We start from the raw sequence: 8,766 nt of genomic DNA, 5'->3' as shown, positions 1-8,766 counted from the left end.
CCCCCACACCGGGCATGAGAGACGCAGTCGTGTGGGGGAACTGGGTCCTGACGGGCCCCTGACTGCCACCTGCGTCTGCTTTGTCCTATGGCCACTACCTGGCTGGCCGTGGCCGGCTTCCCGGCACAGGGAAGGACGGCACCGTGAGCCCCCCAGAGCAGGGGCACCTGACCCTCCCCTGCGGCTCATGGCCTCCCTCCCCCACCCAGACATTGCTGGTTGTCATCGGAACGTCACTCGGCCGCACCCGCCCCTCTCCGTGCACATCTCCACTCACAGGCCTCCTGAGGCTCAGGGAAGGACTAAGCATGGAGCGTCCGGCCCCATCTTCCTTCCTTTGGTCTGTGCTCCCCACGGCACGCACACAAACCCGCTCCACACACACACAAACCCGCTGCCTGCTCAAACCTTTTCGTGAGCTTTCTCTCATTGCCAGGGTGAGTCTGCGCCTCACGGACTTGGCAGCAATAGGTGTCCTGGCTACTGCTTAGCATCTCATGCCCCCTCCGTGCCGGACAGAATAATGTCCCCAGACATGTGCACGTCCCGATCCCCGTGTGCCGGACAGAATAAGGTCCCCAAAGACGCCCACATCCTGACCCCATGTGGTGGACAGAATAGTGTCCCCCCAGTAATGTCCATGCCCTGGTCCCCAGAACGTATGATATGTTACCTGACAGAGCAAAAGGGAGTTTGCAGGTAGGATTCAGTTAAGGGTCTTGACTTGGAGAGATCCTTCTGGATCATCCCGCTGGGCCCTAAGTGCAATCACAAGGGTCCTTATAAAGAACTGCAGGTGGAAATTCTACTATAGCAAAATCACCGAGAAAATAAAAAGACATAAAAATTTGAACAGCACGGTACTAAATAGAGCAGAAAAGCACACTTGTTGCAACATGGGCTGGAACGGGAAGACCGGCTCCGCTGGGAACGTGCACGTCTGCTCACGAGGGCTCGTCTCTGCTCTGAGCACACTCAGGAGTGCCAACAAAAGCACCGTGAGTATCGATTTGGGGGTGACCCACACATTCTGGCAAGGAGGCAGACTGCCAAGGGCAGATGCTGCCAATAACAAGGGTGCACGGCAGCTCTGAAGACCCGGAAGCCCAGGAGTGTGCCGTTGTGCGCAGGAGTCTCTGCGGTCACGTCCCCAGGGGGATGGGAACGTGCGCATGAGTGTGAGTTTGCAGTGAGTGGGAATGTGCTTGGGGTGGATGGGCTCAGAGTAAAGCCGTGGGTGCGTGTCTGCCCTCTGTCGGGGTCCTGGGAGCTGCAGGTGCTGCATGCTGGGAGCCGTGGGTCCCCCCGTGGACGAGGCAGCTTTGCCCAACAGGGGCAAGCTTGCTGACCCCCTGCTGCTTTTTAAAAAAAAGATGTTATTTATTTATTTGAGAAAGAGGGAGAGCGTGAGCAGGGGAAGGGGCAGAAGGAGAGGGAGAAGCAGACTCCCCGTGGAGCAGAAAGCCCAACATGGGGCTCGATCACGGGACTCCAGGATCGTGACCGGAGCCAAAAACAGACGCTTCACCGACTGAGCCACCCAGGTGCCCCGAGCCCTCTGGCTTCTCTACCTCAAACATCTTCCCAGGCTTGACTGAACGCCCTCAGTCTGGAAAATATCCACGCAACATGCCTCACCGCCAACTGCGCTGGTTTTGGAAGGGAGGGGGCAGCTGGGAGCATGTGTGATGCAGACATGGGGAGTAGGGTGTGGGGCTTCCATCTGTCAGAAGACAGAGAACCACCTGAACACAGGCTGGACTGCTCACTATTGGCTGCTGGGGTCGGGACACCGAAAATTAAGGGCCAGTTAAGGGCCTGGTGCTCTCTGCTCTTTTCGTAGTCAGGTCTTCCCAGTGGTGCACACACAGGCCCCTCTGGGGCCAGGACCATGCAGGGGTGCGTATGACGAGGTCCGTGGGGAGATGGGCCCGTGGCAGTGGGCTCTTGCTCCTACCTGCTGTCTTCGTGTGGCCTGGAAGCTAAGCATGCATTTTACGTGTCTGAGTGGTTGAAAAAAATGTAGGGTGATTTGCTCACGACAAGTAAAAATGGTATGAAATTCAAAGTTTTGCGTGCATAAAGTTTTATTGGAATGCGGCGAACCCCACCTGGAGTTATTCGGGGCAGGAACTTTCCACCCAGTTGCTGATGGCAAAATGCAGATGCCACCGTAAGGCGTTGTCGGAGGCCACGTTGGCCCCTAGAAAGAAGCCATCTGTTGACATTGGCCAAAAGGTTAGCTGTCGGCTGGTTTGCAAAACCCAAAGGCAAACACAAATTAAAGAAACAATCTCACAAGGCCGATGTCAAGATCGAAAAGAAAGACAGGTGTTCTCAAGTGATAAAAATGCACCCTGTTGACCAAAAAGAATGAAAGTTGCTTGTAAGAGAGAAACGGAAAGAAAGCCACGTGCTCTGTCTGCAGGCGAGGCAAATGGTGGCCAGGCGGGTCTCCGACTGCCCAAGTGAGCTGACGGGACAATTTCTTTGCATTAACGTCTGTGGGACAAGCCCCCACGTCCACCCAGGACACGTGTTCTGAAAGAGAGTTGGCGGGATAGCCAGTGACTTCCTGCAGACCTTGGACACGTCTTTCCCTGACTTGATTGGCGACGTAGCAGGACGCAGTGCTTTGGGGAGAAGGACACTCTGAGCACAGCGTCGTCCCATCACAGGGGGACACTGGGCTGAGGGCTGGGGCTTGTGGGGTCTTCGGGGTCAGGAAGGACTGTAAGTCAAGACTGGAGGGAGGGAAACAGAGGCAGAGCCTCACTCACACCTGAGCACAGGTGTGTGGCCGGGCCGGGTGGGTGGGATGCCTTTCTCTCTCCTGCCCTCTGCCTCCCCCTGGAACCTCCTGCTGGGTGAACATGGCCATGAGCCCATGGGCAGGGGCACCCATCGTTATAGGCAGTGTAGACCAGCTTGTGGGGAGACAGGAGTGGCAGGTGGGGAAGGCAAGGCGTGGGTTTCAGGGGCGAGCGAGGTGTGACTGGCATATGTTGTCTTTCTGCAAACAGAGGCCGGATCTCCTCCTTGACACTGGAGCGTGACTCTAGATCAGGGCATTGGCTGCAGAACCAGGGATGGGCTCCCTCTGCCTAGGGCTCAGTCACCCCTCTGTGTCTCCTCCCCTGCAGCCATCAGGCTTGGGCCACTGGACCTCAGAAGCGGACGGACATCCCATAAAATTCCCATGTTCCCTTTGGAGGAGCCTTGTGGGGTGCAAAAAGGCTCCCTCCCGGAAGGATGGTGGCCTCCGGAAGCTCCATGGGGACAGCTTGGGGTCTGGGAGTGTGTGCCCCGGCTTTGGGATTCCTGGAGAAATGCAGGGTGCGGGCAGCAAAGTCCCAGAACAGGAGAGATGAGCTGTGCCCCGTGCTTATGCAGTGCCACGCCCGTGCATCAGTTGCACGTGAGCAGCGGTGTTCCTGCCCCTCCACTCTTGCAACGTCTCAAACAACAGGTGAGGAGGAACAGGAAGTGGTGTCCCCTTCACCGGGGCCCCGAGTCCCCGGTGCCCACCAGCACAGACGTAGCCACGGGAGCGCTGGTCACTCAATGGTTAGCAACTCGAGACTCACGCTGGACAGGATTAATTATGCGGCTCAATTGTGCTGAATATCAGAAAAGCGTATCATTAAATTATCCTGGTGTTACCTTTCCCTGGCATTCCTTCGCTGCCTGAAATTGCGTTTTATTCCAATTATAGATTTTTATGGAGAAATTGTTTGATGATATAATAGTATTTGCCTCTTCTCTTCCTCGGAGTGCGATTATGAATGTTTAATAAGACACCAAAGTTGGAGAGGCATTATGAGCTTCTCCAAAGAGAGGTGGCCCATAAATTAATCATAGGGATAAATTATGCAATGTTTTGTGTAAAAAGGAAAAAGAAATCAATTGGTGTACTTTCGATGACCACCAATCTTATTCTGGGTTTTCGAGTTAATTAATGAAGTTACACCCTGTATTAAAAAAACAAACATGTCAGCTTTTTTTAATTTTTATTTTCAGGGCAGGAAAATTGCAGGGTTCCCGTGGGACTGCATTCCACGAAGTGTTCTGATGGAAACATGGCATTTGTAAATGAGGCGCAGAGTTGGTGGCCGTTTCAAGTGCCCGAGGTGCCCGGACAGGTAGATGCCACAGAGCGCCGGGAAAGGCCGCAAAACACATGTTATGTGGGCTCCAGGTGGGGAGCAGTAGAGACGTATGTGCCCCCAAGAGCATCCACGAGTGAGGGGCTGCCGTTCCCCCGATTTCCTCCCCCAGCCCCATGTCCGCCCTGCACTTGGGGAGGAAGGGAGGAGAGCAGAAAGCAGCCCCCAAGCTTGCCTTACTCACCACAGCACATTGGGATGCCCAAGACATGAGCTGTGTGTTCAGCTGCCCTGTTTTGCTGGAAGCATCAGGAACTTTGGGGGTGGGCGGGTGATGCACCCCATCTGCCACCGCCAGTTGTAAGCACCCACTTCCTTTGTCATTCTGCATCTACCCGTTCCTGCCTTTGAACGTGGCTGCAATGCCTGGAGGAGTGGCAGCCACCTTGGCACCTTGAGGCAACCAGGAGGAGGGTGGGAAGGACCGGGGTTGTTCAGGATGAGGCAGCCAGCTGTGGATTTCTCGTGTGGGAAAATGTCAGTTCCTGTTCCTACAGGAGTTGCTGGTCGGATGTGTGTGCTTTTATTTGCACAAAACATGGGTTTCTTTTGTGGATTGAAGAGGACTGAGTGTGAGACAGAGCTCAGATTTTATAAGATATCACACTGGAGATCAGCACACGGACAAAGGGCACATGTCCAAACCCCATGTGTGTTGCTTTCTAGACAACTCTGAAGTCTGTATATGTTGGCACTAAGATGTGTTGTTTTTCAACGATAGACCACGACTCGAGCCACCTCCTGCCCCAGACGGCCCCACATGCTCTGGGTGCTTGGACATGGAACCCTGGCTCCGCAAACGCAGAGACCCTCAGTTGCATCTTTCATTCGGGGGGAAGCCCGACTGTGGGTTTCTGCTGTGCTGCAGGGAAAGTGCACGTGTGGGTTTCGGAAACGTGGCCATGTCGCCCGTGCCTTGTGGCATCTGTGTTGCCTACACAGACTTCTGGGGGCTGCTCACGTGGTGGGTTTCCCTGCTGCACCGGTGATGTGGTTCGGGTCAGAAGGGTTCCAGAAGGGTTGGAGAACATGGTACGCCCGGTCCTGCTGCTGCCCCCTGGGTGTTTCAGTGAGGGGACAATTTTGTGAGGCTCTCAGAGTTTGTGTGTGTGTATCTCTGTATTAACTATCATCTGTGTATATCTATTAATATCTACATTTATAAACTATTACTTATCTATCACCTCTCATTATCCATCTATCCATCCATCCATCAATTATCTACCCTATATCTGTCTATCATCTATCCATCCATCAATCATCTCTATTCCTAAATCTGTCTATCTATTCATCCACCTATCCAGCCATCCATCTATCCATCATATCTATCTATCTATCTATCTATCTATCTATCTATCTATCTATCATCTATCATCTATTTTTATCTATCTATCTATCTATCCATCATCTTTCTATTATCTACCTATCAATCATCTATCTATCATCCATCCATCCATCCATCCATCCATCCATTCATCATCTATGTATCCTTATTTTAAGATTTTGTTTATCTATTTGAGAGAGAGACAGAGATAGTGACAGAGAGCACGAATGGGCAGGAGAGGGAGAAGCGACGCGGAACTCGATCCCAGGACCCTGGGATCATGACATGAGCTGAAGGCAGATGCTTAACCAACTGAGCCACCCAGGCGTGCCCATCATCTATGTATCCATCCATCCATCTATTATCTATCCATCCATCCATCATATCTTTATACCCATCCATCCATCTATCATCCATGCATTATCTATCTATCTATCTATCTATCTATCTATCTATCTATCTATCTATCCATCCATCCATCCCTATATCCATCCATCGTCTATGTATCTATCCATCTACCTATCAATCTGTTGTCATCTCCTCAGACACTTGGGTCCATGTCAGGTCCTGTCCTTGCAGGAGAATGAGGGCCACGGACCTCCATGAGGAGCCAGCGAAGGGCCTCCCTGCTGAGCCACACCAGGGACACATCATAAGCCCGAGTGCCCTCGACATGCAACCTCCTGAGACACAGAGGGGTTACTTTCTGATGCATCAGGTCACCCAGCTTGAGCACTTCCTCGTCCCCCAAATCTGCCAGCTTTCCTCACGCGTCCTTCTAGGAAGCATGCTTTCTGCTCATAGTGATGGTTGTCATTCAGCTGCAGAATTTTGACGCAGCTCTGCCCGTAAACACCGGATGCTTTCCGATGCTTAGAGGGACCTTGCTTTCTGGAATAAAGAAGGGTGTTGTAGTTTGGGATGATGCGTGTCAGCACGTACAAGCTCGGAGGTGGTTCTTCTGCCGCGTCTCCATGGGTCTGAGCCCACGGTGGGGCTGTCCTGGGCCATAAGAAGCATCCTTTCGCAGGAGACGTGGACGTGTCCACAGATGGACATTTACTTCCTTTATGGATGGGCACCGCCTTGTGTGGGAGGAAGACAGGCACCCTGTTCTAGAGCTTTCCGTGCACCTGCTGCAAGACTGCTGGTCACCACCAGCTGGTGCACCAGCTGGTCACCGCCAGCCCCGCCAGCCGTGGGTGTGAGAAGGCAGATGCACGTATGTCTGCTTGTGCACCCACGATGCGCGTGGCCCCCGTCCATGTGCTCAGAGCACACGTCCAGTGGGTGCCCTGCTGGTGGTTGCCTCCCGAAGCGAGAGTCTGCATTCTGAGTCATTTCCTCCCAGAGCAATGCACGCGTGGTACAACCACCCCAGAGCAGCGTTTGGGGACAGCCGCGGAGTGCAAGTGGGGACACGGGCAGGCGGGGTCAGGGGTGACGACCAGCTGCACCTTGCAGCCCCTTTTCGGTGGCCCCGTCCCCCTCCCCAGGCTGCACCCCACACCCCAGCCCTCCTCCTCCTCCCAATCCCTCCACGTGAATTACCTTTTTTTCCGGAGGCTTTAATCACTTTTGAAGTTTTGATTTATATGCTTCCCCTAAATGTTTATTGCTCTGTTCACTTCTAAACAATTTATTTTGTTCAATATGTGGAACTTTGGCTTTTTTTTAAGTTTGATTCCGACATCCCCTGTTGGTGCGTCTGTGATGGATCCCCGGGAGCCCCGAGGGGCAAGCGTGTCACCGTATCTGTATGTGATGGGCCCATCCGTCTTCCTGTCAGGGGCTCGCTTCCCTCCTGCGCGCCCCCCCTCCATTATGCAAACGACCCCCGTCCGATGTACGGGGTAATATCCGATAATGGGGACACCACAGCTGTCATCACGGGGAGGGTTTGGCACGTTGGCTCGGGGCTGCTGGAGACGGACACGGCCCTCTTCTTCTTCTTCTTCTTCTTTTTTTTTTAAACAAGCTTTAGTTCACTTTATTTTTCTTGTATAAAACTAGGTGGTGGCCACAGCTGGAGCCTGGGTCCTCTGCACGGAGACTCTGGTGTGGGTCTTCACAAGATGGTCAGTGAACTCCTGATATGGAGACTTGGTGAACACCGTCTCCTTCCAGAGGTCAGGGGTGTGATGGCTGTACGTCTTGGAGATGGCATCAAAAGTAGCCTCAGCGAAGCTCCCCAGCGTGGCAGTGCGGCCTCTGGCTGAAGTGTAGCCGTCGTCGATACCGGCCATCATCAGTAGCTTCTTGGGCACAGGGGCTGAAACAATGCCAGTGCCTCTGGGGCCGGGGATGAGGCGCACCAGCACAGAGCCACAGCGGCCAGTCACCTTGCATGGGACGGTGCGAGGCTTGCCGATCTTGTTCCCCCAGTAGCCTCGCCTCGCGGGGACGATGGAAAGCTTGGCCAGGGTGATGGCCCCACGGATGGCAGTGGCGACCTCCTTGGAGCACTTAACACCCAGGCCGACGTGTCCCTTGTAATCTCCGATGGCAACAAACGCCTTGAACCTGGTCGGCTGGCCAGCACGGGTCTGCTTTTGCACAGGCATGATCTTCAGAACCTCATCCTTGAGGGATGCTCCCAGAGAGAAATCAATGATCTCAGATTCCTTGGTAGGCAGAGAGAAAAGATAGAGCTCCTCTAGGGACTTGATCTTCATGTCCTTGACCAGGCGGCCCAGCTTGGTGACGGGGATCCACTCCTTGTCCTCGGCCTTGCCTCCACGAGCTCCGCGGCCTCGACCCCTGCCCCGACCACGGCCGCAACTGCGGCCCCGGATGCCGCTGCCGAAGCCTCCGCGGAAGCCGCCGCGGCCTCCCATTCCAGGGCCCCCAGGCCCTCTGCAGCACCGGCGTCATCCGCCATTTGGTGTTCTCTCGGAGAAGAAGCCACAGCCCTCTTCTTATTATTGGTTTTTTTCCATGGGGATGTCATTATTTGCTCTGAGACGGTGAGTCTGCCAAGCGGGGCAGCGTGCCGACGTCCCTCGGGGATGCGGAGGGTGCCCGGGTCCTGCGTCCAGGTGCAGTAGACGTGGACGAAGGTGTGTGAGCCGGCGTCCCACGCACCTGAGCCTCCTCCTCCAAGCTGACCCCGTGTTTTCTCCCCGCTGGGCAGCTCCTTCTCGGGGGGCTCGCAAGGACTGGGGCTCCCAGAACTGCGTTCCCTGCAGCCCCCGCTGAGCGGATCGGTCACGGCCCGAGGCACGCCCTGGAGAGAGAGAGACAGAGCGCAGGGTTCCTCCGATGAAAGCTTCCAAC

The 8,766-nt window shown here is 54.5% G+C and overlaps 1 pseudogene; it reads right to left on the bottom strand.

Annotated features, from left to right (window-relative positions):
* Positions 1-7,459: 7,459 nt before the first annotated feature.
* LOC112812699 (small ribosomal subunit protein uS5 pseudogene) lies at positions 7,460-8,371 on the bottom strand (annotated as a pseudogene).
* Between the last annotated feature and the right edge of the window lie 395 nt (positions 8,372-8,766).

The sequence above is a fragment of the Callorhinus ursinus genome, unplaced genomic scaffold (assembly GCF_003265705.2).
Source record: "Callorhinus ursinus isolate GAN/ISIS: 27379988/994484 unplaced genomic scaffold, GSC_fseal_2.0 scaffold16, whole genome shotgun sequence".
In the NCBI taxonomy this organism is placed as follows: domain Eukaryota; kingdom Metazoa; phylum Chordata; class Mammalia; order Carnivora; family Otariidae; genus Callorhinus; species Callorhinus ursinus.
The sequence above is the reverse complement of the archived record's forward strand: the minus strand, read 5'-3'. Positions and strand labels throughout refer to the sequence as shown.